Consider the following 20,460-nt stretch of genomic DNA (forward strand, 5'->3'; position numbering starts at 1 on the left):
AGTTCACCTAAAAAGTCCCTAAAAAATGTGAGTTGCAAATACTGCTAGGTATCACTCCTATTGTCTTTTTTTTTTCTTTTTCTTTTTTAATGAAAGCGAATCATGTCTAATATTTCCAGAATTAGTTCATAGAGAGAAGACCAACATTTCCAATAGTAAAGGCACTTCAACACTACAATGATTGAGATAAGGTTGATGGGACCAAACATAGCCTATCCTTTTTATGCTTTCATTTGTTTTTGTTTTTTTAATTTTTTAATTTTTTTTCTTTTTCTGAAAGTAGTAAGTAGCCAAAAAGCCAGTTCATCGTTAGTCAAAGAACCATTTCGAGTAAAGAATAATGGAAAAGATTTGCTTTACTAATCGAAAATAATAAAAGCACTATAATTGCTTATTACAAAACATACCGCATTCATGTTTGTATTTCACAAAAAATTAATATAGAATTATATATGGATTTTTTTTTTTTTTTTTTTTTTTAGGGGAACAGACCATACACGAGGCTCCCACCTCTCATGCGCGGCCAGGGGTTGAGCCGCTCACCCCCAAGCTGTATTATACATAAAAATAGAAAGATACACGGAGGGGGGCATAAACCTAACCTCCAATCCTATGGTGGTTCATAAGCCGATATTCCTAATAAGGTCAATCAGCTCATCCCCGATACAAGCACACAAAAAAGGATCCTAGAAACTATGCACCTAAAGGAGAGGACTCCTCTCGATACAAAGAAACTAGAAAAACATAAATAAGGGAGACTCTCCCTTTACATAGTAAAGGAAAAATCTAAATATAAAAGGAGATAATCTTCATAAAAGCTATATATACAACAAAATTTTAGCGTAAACGAGAATCATCAAAGAACATGACTAAAATTATAACATGGGGAATCACAAACACTGCAATTGGGTGATCAATCCAAGGATGCAAAACAAAGTAGTAGATCATGGAGGCTTCTTAATCCGTTTGGTCTTCCTCCGCCTAAAGCTAGGTAGGCCAATTCTATCTAGCATGTAGTATCCTCGAATACCACGAGGTAGCTGCTGGAGGGTAGTGTAGTGGCCTGGAATGGTAAGAGTGTGACTGTGCTTGGAGAGAGCATCCGCAGTGAAGTTTGCCTCCCTGTATACATGTCTGCAAGAAAAGAAGGCAAATAATTTGGTAATATCAACAAGGTCATGAGTTACCTGGTGAAGGCTCCACGGAGGTTTCATCGGGTGATTGATCCATTTAGTGAGCAACTCCGAGTCAACTTCTAGGATAACATGATGGAAGCCCTGTTGAATGCACCATCTAAGCCCATAAGTAGCCGCCTCTAGTTCAGCTTGATTGTTGGTTCCCTCCCCTAGTGGTATGGCATAAGCGAAGAGGAAATTACCCATGTGATCTCTTACAATGCCACCCCCCCAATAGCCCCCGGATTACCCAACGCGCTACCGTTAGTATTTAGCTTAACGAAACCGAGTTGTGGCTTAATCCATGAGACTTGGGTAATCTTCATCTCATGACTACACTTATCTATGTAGGAGATAGTGTGGATCCAGTTCGAAGGCCAATGGATATAGGGGTATGCGATTCTAAGAAGATTAGAGATGTCCTTGAAAACTGCAAATTTCACTCTCGCCAAGCTAGAACTCTTCCCCCCGTATTTGCTCGCGCATCTATTCTTCCACAAATTCCAACATATAAATATTGGGGTGGAGTGAAGGATAAGTTTGTGAGCTTCTGTGCGGTACTTGCGAAGCCACCAGCTCATAATAAGGGGTTTGAGGGGCGTGACTTCATGTTTGATGCCTAGGGAATCTGAGAAGTAGCGCCAAATATTCCTAGCAAATTGGCCCGTGCTGAAAATGTGTTCTATGGTGTCCGGACCTGGGCTGTGGCAGCAACAACATGGAGTGGAAACATGGCCGAATGCAACGATCTTTTCCTCCGTGGGCAGCTTGCCTCTAAAAGCCCTCCACAGCAAAAAAGAGCATTTAAAGGGTATGTTTTTGTGCCAAGTGTAGTGGTCGGAGAGTGTCTTGGTCTTGTGTTTCCTCACAAGCTTCCATGCCGAAGAGCAGGTGAAGCTTCCATTGGTATTCAGCTTCCAAATGGCCTGATCTGGTTTGTTTTCTTGCGTCTGTAGTGTGGTAGAAGTTATGAGAGTAATGAGCTGCGCTGGAGCCAACTGATTTAGCATGTCGATGTTCCACTGCCCATCTATAAGAAAATCAGCCACCCTAGCATTGTTCGCTCTTCCCAGCTCGTGTCTATAGTTTGCTAATGGTCCGACACCTAGCCAGTCGTCCCACCAGAAACAACACGAACCCGAGTGTAGCCTCCATTGAATGTGAGGTTCGGCAGTGTGTTTGTTGTGCATCATATGTTTCCATACACGCGACTGCCCAGAATGGAATTTTTTGGTGATGGGGTTGGCTCTCTGACAGTATTTGGCTCTAAGGAAATCACCCCACAGCGTCTGTTTAGCTCTAAATATCCACCACTGCTTGAACTGGAGAGATTTGCAGACATCTGTAGTTCTCTTCAACCCAATACCTCCTTCATCATAAGGATAGCACAGATTTTTCCATGAAGACCAATGGTATTTTTTCTTATTATCCTTCCACCCCCAGAAAAAATCAGCGGTAACTCTCTCAATCTGCTTGAGAGTAGTACTAGGAGGAGTAATGGCTGAAAGGAGGTGAATGGGGAGCGACTGAAGTACATATCTCACAAGTGTAGCTCTACCGCCGTAGCTGAGGATTTTGGAATGCCACCCTCTAATTCTGTTGACAACCTTAGAAACCATGTCCGTGTAGTACATGACTCTCTGCCTGCCAATGTAGAGAGGGCATCCTAAGTAGGTGATGGGACTATGCTTTTGAGTGAAATCTGTAACCTGTTTCACCATATCCACATTGTCTTGGAGCGCATTGGAATGCATCATGAAGTGGCTCTTATTCTTGTTTATAATTTGCCCCGATGTCTGCTCATATAGGGTCAAGGTCTTCATGATAATCTGAAGAGTTTCCCTCCTTCCGGAGGTAAAGATGATAACGTCATCCGCAAAACTCAAATGATTAATCTGTGGGCCTCTTTTCGCCATATGGAAACCCTGGTAGAAGTGGTAGCTATGAAGACTATTCAGCATTCGGGACAGCACCTCCGCTCCTAAAATGAATAAGGCGGGAGCAAGAGGGTCACCCTGTTTGAGCCCTCTGGTGGAGTGGAAAAAACCATGTCTAGACCCATTAACGAGAACGGAGTACCAGTTATTAGACATGATTCGCCAAATCATATCAATAAAGGTCTCACCGAAGCCCATTCTTCTCAGTACCAGACAAGTATAGGACCAGGAGACTCTATCATATGCTTTGGCCATGTCTAACTTGATAACCACATTCTCGCCAATAACAGGCTTCCGGATATCGTGGATAATCTCTTGTGCTAGCATGATATTTTCTGAGATGCTTCTTCCTTTTACAAACCCGGACTGATTAGGAGAAATAAGACCGGGGAGAATGGGAGAAAGCCTGAGGCAAATGAGTTTTGATATTATCTTATTAGTAAAGTTACTGAGACTAATGGGTCTATAGTCAGAGAGCGTGTTGGGGTGATCTACCTTTGGGAGCAAGACTAAACATGCATGAGAAAAAAACTTAGGCATAACATGGCCACAGAAGAAAGAGTTAACCACTGCAAGTAGGTCCTCCGAAATAATTTCCCAGCAAGCTTGGAAAAATTTTCCATTCATGCCATCCGGACCAGCTGCAGAGTTAGGGTTCATGGAGAAGACCACCTGTTTTAACTCCTCAATGGTAGGCGTGGCTTGAAGGCTTTCATTCTGAGTAGCTGTGATCATTCTAGGAACGCAATTCAAGATGTTCTCCGAAATCGGAGACTCATCACCTGTGAATAGTTTTTGAAAATGATCACAAGCTGCTCTAGCAATGTGTTCGTCGCCTTGAATCAAATCCCCCTCTTCGTTAGTAACCTTTGAATGAACAGTCGCCTTCTCCTGCCACGAATTAAAGCATGGAAATACTTGGTGTTAGCGTCTCCATCCTTGAACCAATGTAGTTGAGTTTTTTATTTCAGAATGTTCTCTTCAATTTTAAGAAATCTGGTGTATTCGGCGTTGAGAGCATGCAATTGCATCCTGTTCTCTTCATTATTGGATATTATCAGATTTTCTTCGGCACTTTTCACCAATTCTTCATATTCCTTAACCTTGGCAAAAATGTCGCCGAATTCCACTCTCGACCATTTGCTAAGGGTAGAGGATAGCCTTTTCATTTTTTGGTGGAATGACCACATTGGATTCCCCGTCATAGGTATGTCCCAACAGGACTTTACAGTTTCAAGAAAAGTAGGGTTATCCACCCAACAATTCAAGAATTTAAAATATTTAATAAGGGAATCCTGTCTAGCATTCATCTCTATTAGTAAAGGGTTATGGTCAGAGCCAGTCGAAGGGAGGTGAGTAACTGAAGTGTGTGGCATAACAGCTAACCAGTTATCGGACACCATAGCTCTATCGAGTCGCTTCCATATTCTTTTATGCATATCTCGTTGATTACACCAAGTGTAGTCTGAGCCATGATACCCCAAATCCGTTAGGCCACAAGCTTCAATAACGCTGATAAACTCAAAGCTTTTCTACATGTTGTAAGGGATTCCACCTAGTTTCTCAGTAGTGGACGTGGTGACATTGAAGTCCCCAACTGTGCACCAAGGAAGGTTAGTGGAAGTGTGATGCAAAAGCCTATCCCAAAGTGGCCGTCTAAGAGTATCTTTGCATTTTCCATAAACAAATGTCATGAGAAATGCATTTGGATGCTCTACATGTTTCATCTCACAAGTGATCTGTTGATCGTCAATATCAATAACTTTACAATCAACATCTTGAGTCCAAAAAATCCAAATCTTACCATTAGGATTGCAAGCGGACCTATCCATACCAAGGTTGATTCTAAAGCTTTGTAGATGAGCGTTGTTGGAAAAAGGTTCTAGGATGGAAATTATGGACGTTTGATGGATTTGTTTGAGGAACTTTAGTCTATCTATGACACCTTTGGTATTGATACCTCTAGCATTCCATACAATTGTGTTAATCATTGATGGGTTCTGAGGTTATAGAGCCTAGTGTTTGGTCTACTAAACGAAGCATGCATAGTAGAAATTTTTGGATTATGGTGAATACCTCTAGGTGATAAGCCTTGTTCACTAGCTAGCTGGTTCATCTCATTATCTGTGACTTTGGTAGTGGTTTTGGATGGTGCAAGAGTTCTATTAGACTGTTCAGCAGTCTCTTCTTCATCCTCCAGTTCAACCTCACCTTGAAACTCTTGGTCATATTCATCTTCTGAATGTATGACACCATACTCATCAAATTCATTTGCTAGGGTAGGAGTAGTATTTAGTGCGCAGGGAATGGTGGAGTCTTGTTGTGGATGCATAAAAGGAATAGACTCAATGTTTAGTGGAGTAATAGTGATGGGATCTTCACCTTTAAAATCGGGGCTTCTGATAGGTGTATTTTGGTTAACTAAAACCAACTGCGAGCATGTATTAGCAACTACATCATTGGTGGCTGCAGCAGCTTGATGTTGTTTTAGTTCTTTCCTCTTTCTAGCTTCCTTTCTTTTATGAGTCCTAGAGTTGGATGTCTGTTTGGAATTACTACAGTTGATTTGAGCAGTTGGAGAAACAGTAGCTTCTCCTTGTGTTTTAAATACAAGGTTCGCAGCAGGAAGTTGAGTTAAAGAGGCATAAAAGGCCTGCATTTGTGGGTTTGGGTGTTGCACTTGTTGGGAGACAGGATCGAGGAATTGAACTCTTGAAGCATAGCTGAAACTGCAGCCCTTTTCCTGGTCATTTTCAGCACTGTCATTGTGATCTACACCTAGACTTTGGTGCTGAAATGGTATTAGTTTAGGGACCACAACTTGCACACTTTTTCCTTTCAAACTAGGAGTTGAGCTAGCCCCCAAGACATGCAAGTTGTCCTTTAATCCTACAGCTGGAACATGTCCCAAAACCTGCAGGTTTTGAGACTGAGTAGGGGCTGCAGTGTTGCCCATTTCCTGAGTGGAAATAGAAGCAACTAGAGGTCTTGATCCCTGTTCCTGAGTGGCCATATTGTTCATCATATTCTCTTCAAAAATAGCAGCTGATGTAACACCCAAAATCTGTAGATTTTCATGCAAACCTGCAACTAAACCACCACCCAAAACCTGCAGATTTTGACTCTGAAGATGAGCTGCATTTATGTCAAATTGTTGATTAAAAATAGGGCCAGCTGCAGGTGTGAATTCTTGCACTTGAGTGTCCCTATGTTTTACTCTATATTCCTTCAGATTAGGGGCTGAAGTAGCACTCAAAACCTGCAATTTTTCATTCAAACCAACAGCTAGAACATCTCCCACAACCTGCAGATCCTGAGGCTGAAAAGGGGCTGCATTGATGCCCATTTCAGGAGTGAAAATAGTAGCACATGCAGGTCTCAATCCCTGTACCTCAGTGGCCCTATTTTGTACACTCTTTTCTTTCACTGTAGCAGCTGCACCAACACTCAAACCAAGCATATTTTCCTTGGAACCAACAGCTGGACAAAGTGAAGAGCCTTCTCCCAAAAACTGCAGCTGGTGCAAATGAATTGGAGCTGCAGTGTTACCTTGTTCCTGTGTGGAACTAGGGGCATCCACAAGCCTCATTTCAGCACCATCTGAGCCTTTAAGATTCTCAGGCAATTCCTTAGAGGCAAGGTCCAGTTTGTCAAGTTGCTGGGAAGAAAAATGCTGAATATTTGAAGTGGTAGCAGGAGCTCTAAAGTCATTCCTAGGGTCAATCCTAAGGTTCTCATGCAAAACATGAGACAAAACCCCCCCTCTGGACACCCCATCCTGCAGGTTAGTTGTCTCCTCCTCAATACCATCCCCACCTCCATCAACTTCGGAATCAGACAATATAGTAAAAATATTATTCGGGGAGCCATGGGGGATTGGGAGCATTGAGTCAATACCTGGTTGATGCTCGCGCTGTCCATTTTGAATTGGACCAGTCATAACAACAGAATTACAATCAAATTGGGGATTGGGGTTTGGGAGCATTGAGTCAATACCTGGCGTCTTTGCTTGAATGGGTTTGTACACCTGTTGAGTATTGCCTTGTATCCTTTGGGTGTTCTGCACAGTTTGGGTCTTACCTTTGAAGTTTCTTCGCTTTTGGGTTTGCCATTGGTCGTTTGCTACTTGATTCCTGTTTGGGTTGATTGAGTGCTCCTTCGCCCTGCGACTTCCTTCCTGAGTTGTGGTGGTGGTTTCTTCTAGAGGTACCTGTTGTCTGAAACTTAGAGTGTTAGCTAAAACAATAGGAGTAGAGATCATACCTGTGTTTTTTGGCGACTCATCTTTCTTTGGCTCTTTTTCCTTATCTTTGGCCTTGTTTCGTTCTGCATCTCTTCTGCTGACGTGGCAAGCCAGAGGAGTATGACCTTGGTGTTTGCAGTAGGTACAGTAAAGGGGAACATCTTCATATTCGATGTCCTGCCATCTTCCTTCTCCATTTGGATCATCATTTTCGTCGAATCCAATCCATACACTTTGGATTCTAGGCTTGGTGATGTCCATTTGGATTTTTGCTTTTGCCACGCTCCCCCTCGTCTTTTGCATGAAGGCCATGTCCAAGTGCAACACTTGTCCCACGTCCGCGAGCAGAAGCGTAACAAATTCTTTATGGAAACAATGCCAAGGGAGTTCCGGGAGTATGACCCAAACAGGGAGAATGGGGGTTTCATAATTTGGATCGAAAGTAGGGGTCCAAACTTGAAATCTCATGAATACACCGTCTATGTACATTCTCTTACTGTCTAAAACAGTAGCTCTATCATGTTCATTGTCAAGATCAATATATATATGTCTAGAATTAAAATGGGTGATCTTGACCTTGCCCCTAAGTTCAGTTTGAGTAATGAACTTTTTTCGTATTACCTCCATCTTTGGCATTGGGCTGTAAAACTTGCCTATGAGAGTATACTTACATGATTCAGCCATCTTAATCATGTAGTCTTCTCTCTTAAACATGATAGCCGGACAACCTTGTTTTGTCACCCTTTTTGGGGGTGTTAGCTCAATTCTGGTTGTAGGATCAGCTTGTTTGGCTCTTAGTCTTGTAGCCATGGATTGCTTTGCTATAGGGGGTGGAGGGTGGTTTGTGGTGGTGGGTTGGTTGGTAGGGGGCTTAGTATTAGGAGGTAGCGCGGTGGGGGTTAAGGACACTACCGGATTTTTAGAGTTTTTCGAGTTGAATCTTTGGAAATTGGATGAGATGGGAGGGAATTCTGAAACGGGAGGATGGTTGGTACGTTTGGGATTAGTGGAAGTGCTAAGATTGCTTGGGGTGGTGATACAATCAACCAAAACAGATTCGGGCACGAGAAGACTGTTTTCGGCCCTATTTGTGCAAGTTGGAATTTTAGAATTTGAGTTCGGGGTGCCTAAAAATTGGGATTTTTGATTTTTTTCATTCGTAATGGTATGTGGGTCGTTTTGGGATTGCGAATTATTTTGGGCGTTCACCGGAATAGCGATTCCGGTGGGTTTTTCAATAGTTTCGACACTATTTTCGATGATGGCCTGATCAACATGTTTCCTATTGTTAGGATCCTTAACAGTTTCCTTGTTTTGAATTCCTTGCGACTGATTCTTTTCATGACCACTTTGATTGACAACTAAGGGAGTTTGAGTTCTATCATTCCGATCATTTCTTTTGTCATTGGTCATAGCTATAATATTATTCCTAGCAGTAGAACCATAAGCCATTTGTTCGAGTGTATTCACAGGTAGTTGACCATCAACATTATTGTTAATATAATGAAATTGTTCAGATTGAGAGAAATTAGTGGGCTGAGAGGACTTATCTTGAATTTCCGTTGACGACTTACTGTTACATTCCTTCTCCGTACCTTGAATTTCTTGAATTTGTGCTGGAGCATGATGATAGTGATCACACGGTTGTATTCCATTCAATTGTTGCTGTACTTGGTCCTGAAAGTTAATATTTTTCGAAAATTGACCTGCTGAACCTGCAACTTCGTGGCTCCTACTGTTCTCAGAGGTCCAAGGGATATTCGAATCCAATGGAGGTGATTCGAAGTGGCGCTCTGAGCTTAGGAGAGGCGCATCAAACTGAGGAACATTCTGTTATAACTTTTGTTTAAAATGAGTCGCCTGAGCCCCTACGCCGACACCACTTTCTTCACCAGCGATGATTTCTCCGGTGAAGATTGTTCCTACAGTTGCGCCATGACCTTGTGAGCAACCCCCAGTAGGTCCGATGGTTCGAATCTCTCCGGAGCCGCTTCGAATATGAAGGCACGACGGCGGCGACTGTGAGCGGCTTCTTTCAGTGGCTGCCATGTCTTGAATCTCGCCTGAAGTTGTTCGATTTTGGAGGCGCATTTCAGGCGACTCAGATGCTGTTCTCGCATAAATCGCCTGAAGATTGCTCTCAATTTGATTGGGAAAATGTTGTGCATTTTGAATCAATCCAACCTCACTTGAAATTGCATTTTCAGTATCTTTTTGCAGATTCAAAGTGGTATTAGCTGGATTAGAGGATGAGGCTTGTTCTGGTGGTCTGGAAAGCTCCACCGGCGGCGGTAAGGCCATTCCGGCAGACCTGATATTGTGAAGGTGTGTTGGATGAATAGTAGAGAGAGAGATTTAGGGTTCTTCGTTGAGAGAGTTCTTTTCAGAAGAGATGGCTATCAATCGTTATAGGATTAAGTGATTTTTTTTCCCACACCCTATTCATACTAGGATCAATACTGTTTTCATTTGTCAAATAGCATGACTCCAACTCTCAATCTATCGATTGGGGTGAAAGTTCTCAATCACTTAATGGTCGCTTACTTCATAATTTGGAAAACGGATAACCACACAATGGAGAATTACGACGACACTCATACAGTTAAATACGCTTTTATATCTATTTTTATGTTTTGGGGGGTTTGACATGGTAGATCTTGAGAAAAGATGATCGATGATCTTTGTCTCTAAAATATTGATCCAACATCTACAAAGGAAAACGAGTTGTAAAACTCATGGAGTCTGTGGTCATACAATTGAAATTCAAGGAAATAGTCTTAAGAGTTTGATGTTCTATAACCAAAGGCTGATTCGAAATTTAAATATTATGTATTTAATCTTTTAAGATTTTTGGCACTGAACTTATAATATTTCTAAATATTATGGATTCATGTCAAATGTTTATTGCTTTCCCTTTATTTCAATTTGTTTGTGTTACTTTTCTTTTAGTCTGTTAAAATAAGTCTTATTGTCGATTAAAAAACTATCTCTTTTCTTTTTTGGAAACTCTTTAGTTCCAATTTTCCATGGCATATTTAAAACCATAAGATTAAAAGATATTTTGTTACAATCTAGGTATCTTTAGTATAAGTAAGACCACAATATTCAAAAATCTTTTTTTACTTTCCTAAATTTCATATGAAGTATAAATCAGACAAACAAATTAAAACATAAAAAATATTTTTAATAAATTTTACACTTAAATTTATTTTTCACATTAAAAATTATGAATTCAGTTAAGCTCGCACCATTACATTTGCCCCGTCTACAATTCAAGGATTTTGTCCTAGTTCATGAAACTCCATCACATAGCTCCCTCTTTTTTTTTTTAAACCACTAAGAAAGACGTGGGTGTATTTTATTAAAAAAATCTATCAGTAGTACAAAAAATTTTTTGAAAAGAAAACAAAAAAAATTACAAAGCAAAAAGGGGAAAGAAAATGTGGAAAAAGCTAACAAAAGGTGACCCTTCGTTTCTGTCTCTTCCACCTGAGCTGTGCCAGGAAGCTCTTCGTCAGACTTTCCGTTATGGGGTCACTTCTTCTCATCACAAAACTCTCATTGATGTCATAAATTCTAATAGTGCTCTTGAAGTTGGTTGTGATGATTTGACAAACTCAGAAAATAGATAGAGGACCTGATTTCTTTAAAGACTTTTTGTTGATAACGATAGCAGACAAATAATAAATAACAGATCCTGCCAAATCTGCAGGTCTGTATGTACGCGGCTGAGTCCCAGTGCAAAAGACTAGTTGTTTAACCAATACAAATCGTTCAGTAGATGGTATATCGGTAATATATACACTCTTTACAATATTTTTCCACTTGGCTTTTTGAATCTAAAAAGGAATATCTGATAGAGTTATCAATGTTTTTTTTTAGAGTTGTAATTTTTTGTTCTTAATCTTGTAAGGTCTACTTCCTAATCTGTAAAGGAAGTTAGATCAACTCTCATTCGTTCATCTTATCGTAGTAATTAGAGTTAGTTATGAAGACTATCTGAACTCTAAATCATCTAGGAGTTTAGTGAAAAAGAAAGCAATATAGTTATTATTTCAAATTTGTAGCAGAGTTGTTACAAGGAGTGGAGAGGGATTGTGAGTACAATTCTTAGGTTACAATAACTTGTAATCTAAATCTTGGCTCAGTTGTTCTAGTGAAAATTTGAGCTGAAATCTTGTGGGACAGGTCGTGATTTTTCTCCCTTGAGCAAGGAGTTTCCACATAAAAATTTTGTGTCTATTTTATCTTTCTGTTCTTTAAATTTTTGCACTAATTTCTGATAAGGGACTCGGTCCCTACTATTCTGATGGAAGCATACATTCTAACAATTAGTATCAGAGAATGTTTTATCTATCTGGTCAACACCAAGAGAAGTTCCTATAAAGAATGACTGCTCTACTTAACTTGGAAGAAGGTCAATTGTCAACCAGCCCCCTTGATTTAATGATCAATTCTACAGCTGATGGAAAACTCGTATGCATGACTTTCTCATGGCTGAACACAATGAACTTTGGGACATTGTTCTTGATGGTCCATATGTTCCCACTGCTGAAGAGAAATAAGGAGAAGTTACGAGGATCGTTCCTAAAACTCGTAGGCAGTATACTGAGGCTGATAGGAAGAAGATTGAGAAGAACTATAAGGCTAAGAAACTGTTGGTATGTGGCATTGAAGATGAAGAGTATGACAAAATCTCTGTGTATGAGTCTTCAAAAGAGATCTGGGATTATCTAAGAACTGCTCATGAAGGAACTGAGCAGGTGAAAGAATCAAAGATGGATATTCTAACGACTCAATATGAGAACTTTACAATGAAAGAAAGAGAGTCTATTTATGACATGCACACCAGGTTCTCTTCCATCACCAATGAGTTTCGAAATCTTGGTGAACCTATTCATCCTAGCAAACAGGTGAGGAAGATTCTGAGGATTTTTTCCAAGTCATGGACTAGCAAAATGGATGTAATAACTGAAGCAAAGGACCTAAAGGTTCTTACAATAGATGCATTGATTGGAAGTCTCCAAACACATGAACTAAATCGAACTCAGGATGGTCTGAAGAAAGAGACAAAGCCGGAGAAAACTCTTACTCTTAAAATTGCTTTAAATGAACTTTTAGCTGAGGAAAAAGAAATGACGTATTTGACAAAGAGATTTCATAAGATTGTGAGAATGAATGGAGGTTTCATCAAGTAAGGTAATTTCAGTCGACTTGCAAATGCTACAGACTTATGTCACAAATGTGGCAAACCAGGACACTTCATCAGAAATTGTCCAATCCATAAGGTAGACTACAAGGAATATGTCAAGAATGGAGTTAAGAAAAGAAGGGACCTGGTACCTGATAAGAAAAGAAGGAAGGCTGAAGTTGATTATGTCATAAAAAAGGATTTTGCTATTTGGGGAAACTTCTCAAGCGACTCTGAGGAGTCTACTCATCGAGAAGGTGCCTCAATGGTGGCCTTAAAAGATGATAAAGAATTTTTTGACATATTATTTGCACTTATGGCACAGTCAGATGATGAAAAAAGTGATGTTGATGATGAAACAGAAGTGACACTCACTGATCTGAGACAAAATTTACACATCTACTCCACTAAAAAAATTGAGAAGCTTAGTAGCAGTGTTGATTGACATAGTTACTGAGTTGATAAATGAGAAAGACATGATGAATAACACTATTGATATTTTTCAAGATGAAAAACTTGCTTTAGTATCTTAAATCACAGATCTGGAAGAGCACATTATGGTCCTGATAAGCAATAATGTTGAGCTTGGTCTAAAGCTCAAGAATTTGAACAAAAATAGTGAAAGCTCTCAGAGTGAAGCCAGAAGTGTACAAGCTGAGCTTGAAGGAAAGTTAGAAGAGGCTGAGATGAAGATGTATGACCTGGAAGAGCAGATAATGATTTTAGTAGCTAATAAAGTAGAGCTTGAGATTGAGTTTAAGAAGCTGAACAAGAGTAACAAAAGCTGCAACATTAAAGTCAAGAATAAAGAGGCTAAGCTTGAAGAGAAGTTGAATGAAGCTGAATCAAAGCTATCTGATCTGGAGGAACAGATTATGGTGATAATGTATGATAATGCCGAGCTTAATCATGAGCTTCACAAATTAAAAAAGAAGTGTTTAAAAGACAAACATGAAACGGATAATTTACAGTTGGATTTTGAAGAAAATTTGAATGAAGCTGATGTGAAGCTAGCCATGGCTCTTGAAAGAAATTCTTAACTAGAAGGAGATCTCATTCAGGCAAAAGAAGAGCTAAGAAAATTCTTGAAGTAGACCACTTTATCTAAGATGCTTGAAAATATGACAAGTCAGGAGCATATGGTGGAAGAGGTTTAGGATGCCTGAACATCAACCCTCCTTACAATCCTCTCACCATATATGTCTCCGTATATGATAATCATTTATGTCTCCATTGTGGAACGAATGGCCATCTGATGAAGGACTGTTCTACCTAGAAAAGCTGTCAAGAAAGTTTCTTAAACTACCTTAAACAACAGGCAAAGAAGAACAAAAGACCTGGTCCTAACTTTGCATATAAGGGTAGTATGAAAAAAATATGTTTGGCCACACTGGACAAAATTTGTTATGAGTATCCATTATCTGACTACTGGTGACTCCGTCTGAAATAGGTTCCCAAGCTTAACAATTAATTTGTGATTGCAGGAAAGTGAGTGAAGTGTAAGACGATATTCATTTTATATTGAAGATGTAAATAAAATACACGGAGTTGACAAATGAGAAGGAAATGATGAATAACACTATTGATACTTTTCAAGATGAAAAACTTGCTCTAGTATCTCAAATCACAGATCTGGAAGAGCAAATTATGGTCCTGATAAGCAATAATGTTGAGCTTGGTCTAAAGCTCAAGAATTTGAACAAAAAAACTCTCAGAGTGAAGCCAGAAGTGTACAAGCTGAGCTCGAAGGAAAGTTAGAAGAGGCTGAAATGAAGATGTATGACTTGGAAAAGCAGATAATGGTTTTAGTAGCTAATAAAGTAGAGCTTGAGATTGAGTTTAAGAAGCTGAACAAGAGTAACAAAAGCTGCAACATTAAAGTCAAGAATAAAAAAAGCTGATCTTGAAGAGAAGCTGAACCGAAGCTATCTGATCTGGAGGAGAAGATTATGGTGCTAATGGATGATAATGCCGAGCTTAATCATGAGCTTCACAAATTAAAAAAGAAGTGTACAAAAGGCAAAGGTGAAGCTGATAATTTGCAGTTGGATTTTGAAGAAAAATTGAATGAAGCTGATGTGAAGCTAGCCATGGCTCTTTAAAGAAACTCCCAACTAGAAGGAGATCTCATTCAGGCAAAAGAAGAGTTGAGAAAATCCTTAAAGTAGACCGCTTCATCTAAGATGTTTGAAAATATGACAACTCAGGAGCATAATGGTGGAAGAGGTTTAGGATTTCTAAACATCAACCCTCCTTACAATCCTCTCACCAAATATTTCTCCGTACCTGATAATCATTTGTGTCTCCATTGTGGAAGAAATGGCCATCTGAAGGAGGAGTGTTCTGCTTGGAAGAGCTTTCAAGAAAATTTCTCGTACTACCTTAAATAATAGGAAAAGCAGAAAAAAAGACCTGGTCCTAACTTTGCATATAAGGGTAGTATAAAAACATATATGTTTGGCCACACTGACAATTGTTTTTGTGATTATCCATTATCTGACTACTGGTGACTCCGTCTGAAATGGATTCCCAAGCTTAACAATTAATTTATGATTTCAAGGAAGTGAGTGATGTGTAAGACGATATAGGTTTTATATTGAAGATGTAAATAAAATACACAGAGTATAAAAGGCTTTATCTCACTCAAAGACAGGTCAAGGAGAAAGTGTTTCATTTTCTTACAACCCTACTTGACTATGATCAGGATGCAGGTATATCTAATCTTAGCATTGCCTTGTTTATGAAAGTTATCTCATCACCTATGCAGGTATGTACTCATGGGAAGTAAGCTTGAATGAAAGGAGAACTGGAAAACTTAAATATTAGTTCTAACTATACTGAAGAGGGACCTGATCCTCCTACAAGGTTAGTATTCTTTACATTGCTTATTAATTGACTGTATGAACCTTTGTGATTTCCACATGTCAGTTATCTTTCTTCTTAACACTGTCCCATTAATTAAAACTCAAACGTCGTGACTCTTTCGAAGGGACTTGATACACCCATTTCCTTCCTTTTATATATAACCTTTCATTCTTTGGATCAAACCCTAACTTTTCTTAAGAAATTCACCCGTCTCTCACAAAAAACTACATCTATTCATCTTTTTTCTTATGTCTTCAAGATGTCTAACTCAAGTTCTACCACTCAAGATAGGCTTAAGGTTCTTCAAGATATTGATCCTACTGCATTTTCTGAAACTTCTAACATTCCATCGTCTTCTGCTCTACCTTCAAACCCTTCTATGAATAAATTGTCAAAAAACCCTATTTTTGATTTTCTCATTCAAGCTAGTGAACACGAGTTTCCGCTTATTTTCTCTACTCTGGACTTGAATGTACCCCAAAACTTGACACCTGTTGAGCCTATTCATCCCAAATCCTCCTTTGAAATTGAATTATCATTATCTCTACCTGGTATGTTTTCGAATGAGATTATAGAGCAATATTTTGAAGGAGATCTTCTAGAAATAAGAGGAACAAAATCCAACATTCTTGCTATGAGTGAAGAGTTAGTGGTTGAAAACTTGGTTGTAGAAAGCCTAACAACCATGAAGAACAAAATTATACCTTTCTTCTCAGAAGATGAACCAGGTAATGCTAATCCTTCTCTTTGTGAGGAACTGTCTCCTAGAGTGTAGAAAATTCCTGAAACTGCCCCATTATTTGTAAATGCCCCTGATGATGAAGATGATGATTTCAATATCCCCTTGTCTTGGGATTTGAAAAGAAGAATGGTGCCAGTTTCAGGCAAAGGTAAAGAGAAAGTAGTGGATTCTGCAGGCTTGAAACCAAATTGTCAACCTACTACAAGAAGTTCTTCACAAAAATTTATGAGTGATGCCATAAAACCAAGCAAACAGAAAACTAGTAAAAGAAGGAGAAGAAGATTGAAACAAGTTGATGAGTCTATCATACCTGAGGAAGATAAAATTATTGAAGTGTCAAAAGGAGAAGATGATGAAAGAATTGAGTCAGACAGGGGTGAAGAAGAGGTAGAAAGAAGTTCAAAGAAGATTTTTTCTAAAGGTAAAAGGGTCACAAATCCCAAAACAAGGAAAAGTTCTACAAAAACACCAGCAAGTAGGAAGAGGAAAATAAAGGCTGAGAAGGTGAAGGAAGAAAAGAAACAAACCAAAAGAAAGAGAGAGATATCTCTTGAGCATTCTGGAGAAGGAGAAACTGATGAATTATTTGTTGCATATGATCCTGAACTTGAAAAGGGACTAGGTTCAAGCAGTTAGAGAATGAAGATTGAGAAGGAGTTATCCAAAGAAGAACAAGTTGAAATTCTGAAAACTCAAAAGATTCTAAATGGAAGAATTTTTTACACTAATATCCTGAATAAGCTAGGAATGCGCGATTTGGCTGATGTTGTGGAGATTCAAGATTGGTCGCATCTATTCAAATATCATGTTCCTATGCTTTATGACCAACATGTTTGTGACTTCTATTATAATGCGGATTTTAGAGATGATGGGTGTTTACACATAAATGTTGAAGGAATAGATGTTTGTTTTGATGAATTTTTGCTTGGCAGAATATTGAATGTAAAAACTGAAGGGATCAGATTAGTTTTAGGAATGGAATGTTCTAAGAAATTTGTTCAGGAGTGTGGGAAGCTTCAAAAATTGAATACAGTAGGCATTTCCAAGAAGTTTCTCAAGGGAACATATCAACTATATTTCGAATTTGTGAACAAAGTGATGCTTTCTAGCTAAGAGAAAAAAACTGTGGCCTCTACTTCATATTTGTTTATCATGGAAGCCTTGAGTAAGTTTGAATTTATTAACTTACTGGCTATAATATTGGATCATATGCATAATATTGTCTCTGCCAAGGATGACAAGCATAGAATGGGGTATGGATGTTTTTTCACTAAAGTGTTTAATCATTTAAAGTTCCTCTTGTTACTGATGAAAGAGGAACGGTCAAGCAAAACTTTTCTATGAACACTTCAGTTGAGTGTGAATATGTTGAGGGAAAAACTGGGCAGGTAAGCAAGATGTCTAAATTATTATTCGAGCAGGAGCAGTTGAAGCACAAATTGGAAGATATGACAGCACTCTTACGTGCTAAAGTTATTGAGATTGTGAGTCTTAAGGTACAACTAGCTACTGCCAATTTGAGGGACCAGGTTCTTCTGAATTGGAAGTACTCGAAGAAGAAAATACTAGTCTGAAAGAACAAGTCGTCAGTCTCGAAGACAAACTACTTCTACATCAAAAAATCATGCCGATCAGATGTCTCTTCTCCTCAAATCCCTCACCCCAAAAAGAAACCATCTACCTAGTATCGTGTTCCCTTTCTTGAACTAATCACAATGGTTCACTTTTTAGTTAGTTTGTAATGTTTTGAATATTTTCTCTTAGTTGTGATGAATGAATATTTTTGCTTCTCCAGTTTAATCTCCTGGTTCATTGCTTCTTGGCTTATGATTGTGTTGCCCTCAGTGGCTCTGACTTTTCTATAATATTGCATGCTTAGATTTTAGTTTACTGTTCTCCTTTTTAATGATGTCAAAAGGGGAAATATTGTAAAGATGAAGATATATGAGCTTGTGGTGAAAGGGGGAACATTGAAAGGGGGAACGTGAAAGGGGGAACATTTCTTTTGTGGCTTGTTGGCTAGAAAAAAAATTCTGCTCTATTCTTCTCTTAGAATGTAAAGGGGGAATATTGTAAAGGAATTTGCCATCATCAAAAAGGGGGAAATTGATAATGCTCTTGACTCAGTTTTGATGATTTGAGAAACTCAGGGAACAGGTAGAGGACCTGGTCCCTTTGAGGACTTCTTGCTAATAATGACAGCAGAAAAATAGTACATAAACGATCCTGCCAAGTGTGCAGGTCTGTATATACACGGTTGAGTCCTAGTGCAGAAGGTCAATTTTCTAACCAATACTAATCGTCCAGCACATGGTATATTGGTGATATATACACTCTTTACAATATTTTCCCACTTGCCTTTTTAAATCTGAAAAGGAATATTCATATAAGCTCATGCTCTCAAGTATTGAAAATTTGCTCTTGAATAAAATAAAGTATCTAATAGAGTTATCAGTATTTTTGTTCTTGTTTTTTGAGTTGTAATTTCTTGTTCTTAATCTTGTAAGTTCTACTTCCTAATTTGTAAAGGAAGTTAGATCATCTCTCATTTATCATCTTTTTTTTTCATCTTATCGAAGTAACTAGAGCTAGATTTGGAGACCATCTGAACTCTAAATCATCTAAGAGTTTAGTAATTTAGGAAGCAATAGAGTTATTATTTCAAATATGTAACAGAGTTGTTACAAGGAGTGAAGAAGGATTGTAAGTACAATTCCTAGGTTACAATAGCTTGTGGTCTGAATTTTTGCTCAGTTGTTCTAGTGAAGATTTTACCTGAAATCCTGTGAGATAGGTCATAATTTTTCTCCCTTAATCAAGGAGTTTCCAAGTAAAATTCTTGTGTCTATTTTATCTTTTCTGTTCTTTAAGTTTCTGCACTGATTTCTGACAAGGGACCCGGTCCCTACTATTCTAGTGGAAGCATACATTCTAACAAATCCATAACCAAAGGAGAAAAACCTCATATGTGCCAGACCTACAAATTCATTGATTTATATGTGATGTTATTATGATCTAAACTTTTAAAAGGAAATGATATACACTTAAAATTATGTCACGATTGATTCAAAAGATATACAATTGTTTGAAATCTTCCATCCCAGTAAAATTGCAAAACTTCCTCTTTTCGTTATCTTGTGTGATATAGACCGTAGACTATTAAGCTCATGGATCTCCCCTAAGTAACCCCAAAAAATTTCTAAGATTTATTTGTTTTAGATATGTAAACTGCCTTTCGTTGTTCTTCTTCTTCTTGGAAAGAGCTTCAATTTGCCCAATGTATTGTTGGGTAATTCATGATATATACCATAATGTTGATATTGCTTTTCTTTTCTTCTTTAGGCTTAGATTGAGTAGATATAAGGGATTTCTTTATTCTGTGTCCGAGAATGAATAATTTCATCTACTTCTCATTTATTGATAATTCTTCAATAGGATAAGCCGAAGTTGATACCACTATTAGAATACTTAAGTTTGACTTTAGATTCTCCCTATGCGACTTATGTCTTATATTTGATTATTGTTCCCTTATAGATGACTTACTTTCCATTTTATCTATCTTGCAGTTTATGATGCTTATAAAATCTCAAGCTCAGACAGCCTATGATGCCTACTGAGTACCTGTTGTTTTGATACTTATATTGAATTGCATCTCTTTTTCTTAATGCATATCCGAATTCTAGTTGGTTGCATAGATCCTTGTGCAGTGCAACTGATAGCCGAAGATTGAGCTTACTGGCATCCGAATTTTACTCATCTCCTTTTCTAAATTTTGACTAATGTTTTATATTCTGAGATAGTCTATTTATTTGTATATATCTAGTCTTGTACTTCATCTGTTATAGTAGTTCTTTATTAAGTCTTATAAAATTTTAGGATGGATCTTCCGTGCTTTTGTCATCGTTCATTAAATGTTTATGTATATTCATTATTCTTTGCTATTTCATTTGTAATGATTGTATATTCCTTAAAGTTGGTACTTCCATGTAATGATCTTGAAGGTCATTTTTGGAAAGTTTCATAAAAAGACCATTTTACCCCTCTCAGTAGTTTTCTCGAGTCATATTTGAGTGATATCTGATGTCGGTTTTGTATTTTTTCTTGAAAAGTTGAGATTTTTGGTAAACTTTGAGTTTTAGAAGTTTAAAATGACTTAAAAGTGGTATTTGAGGTCATTTGAAGTTTTGGGTCTCAAAACGAAATTCTGTCGATTCCATCAATTTTAGAATGTTGAAATTGGTCTTGGAGAGTTGACGGAAACATCTTCAGAGTTTTTCATGCATCTGAGGTGTGGAGTTGGAAATATT

Source organism: Solanum dulcamara, chromosome 12, assembly GCF_947179165.1.
Source record: "Solanum dulcamara chromosome 12, daSolDulc1.2, whole genome shotgun sequence".
Taxonomy (NCBI): Eukaryota; Viridiplantae; Streptophyta; class Magnoliopsida; order Solanales; family Solanaceae; genus Solanum; species Solanum dulcamara.